Below are 1,791 nucleotides of genomic sequence, written 5' to 3' on the forward strand. Positions count from 1 at the left end.
TATCCAGCTTGGTTCTTCTAAAAGGCACCCATCTGCCCATGGTGCCTATGTGCCCCACTGTAAAAAGGAGAGAGACCCATGGTTGGTGAGATGTCAGAGCCTCCCAGAAGAGAGGTTAGATAAATTGGGCAGAAAATGATTTCTCTCATAGCCTTTGGATTTAGATGTGAGAGCCCTGAGGTACCTATTATATGTGTGCCATGGAAAGATTTGTGTGAGGCAGGCCTGAAAGCCTAGTTCTCTTATTTCCATGGGGTCCTACATACCTGTCTTGTCTACCAGGCCCCACATTGACCATCCCTGATCTGTACTGGGATCCTTCACTTTGTAGTGGACTAAACCAAAAACTCAGAGTTCCAGATGGGTCAGGTCATGCCACTGTCAGCACAGGAGAGGGCCTTTGAAGCCCCAAAATGGGTCACTTCACTTTCCTCCCTTGCTTGCCCCTGTTCCCATGAGTGGCTGGCATAGACAGGGGCCATCAGTAGAACTTAGCTGGCAGCACTGCAGGAGCTGACCCAGGAGAAAGGATGGAGCCCAGGGGACGAAACAGTCTCTAGGTGCATCCACAGTGACTTGGCTTCTGTTCCTTGCCATTGGGTCACTGTAGTCCCCTTCCAGAGAAGTTCTTGGCTAATCTTTTTCTGAGCTGCAGAAAGAAGATACTCTTGAGGGCACAAATAAAAATGGTCCTGAAAGCCCACCTGATGGATGTACTGGGGTTTGTCCCTGGGGAGGAGAAAGGGAGTAACAGTGACCTTTTATTTAACATGGGGAACTGCCCCCCCCCGCAGCAGGGGAGATGTCAGTGTGACTCAGGCAAAGGGCAGACTCTCAACTCTCATGGGTAGTCACTTGGCTAATGGTGCCCAGAGTTGGTGGCTGAGGACAGAGTGCTCTGGAGGGATGTGCGCAGGACAGAATTGGCTGCCTGGGGTGGGGTGTGGCTCCTGGTGACTGAAATCAGATAGCTAGGAAAACAGAGCAATTACATAACTGTTTATCTGGGCCTAGGTGGCTGTGGTGGCCAAGGCAGCCCTTGACTGAAGGCCGTGCCTGAGGTAGGCAGGCAGCAGACTAATGAGGAGGTCTCCCATAGACAGGAGGGTATGCAGGGGATTGCACATGGCGTGCTCAACAGGGCTGCACTATCTGGGACCATGTTACCTGGCTCTAATATGCCACTGGGAGCTGCCCAGCTCAGAGCCATGCTGGCAGCAAGGAGCTGAAGCCGGGCAGACAGGGGGAGGGGGGTGTGTCAGGAAACCAGACACTTGGTTCTTGGCCCAATCTCTGAACCTGGCTACTTTTCTCCCCTTAATCTTCTTTAAAGAGGAGAAATTCTCCCTAAATATTGGCAAAAGAAGGAATTAATCAAGTTTCCTTAGGTTGTTCTGCCCTGAGGCCCTAGAGATCTTGCATCCTGTGTTCTGTGAGGCCATCTAAACACCTCAGAACACAGTACACTGTGATCTCCAGCTTGAGAAAGAGGGTGTAAAGCTGGCCCAGGAAGGCCGGGGCTGGAGTAGCCAGGCAGAGCTGAAGGGGCTAAGCAAAAGACTCAGCTTTCCAGTGGGGCCCCTTTTCCTCCCTGCCCCCTCCTAGGCTGTTTATTGAGCTCCCCATTCCCATAGAGATGGGACTGGTAGCCAGCCTTCAACTCCTTGCCCATGGCTGTGCCTCCTTTTGTGAGAAACAGGAAGCTGGGACCTTTGGCAGCTCAGCGGCACCCTCTACATTAAATATTTATCTTGGAGTCCAGGTCAGAGCCCTAGAGAATAAGCAACTTGC

This window comes from Nannospalax galili, unplaced genomic scaffold (genome assembly GCF_000622305.1).
Source record: "Nannospalax galili isolate Female #2095 unplaced genomic scaffold, S.galili_v1.0 scaffold291, whole genome shotgun sequence".
Classification (NCBI taxonomy): Eukaryota; Metazoa; Chordata; class Mammalia; order Rodentia; family Spalacidae; genus Nannospalax; species Nannospalax galili.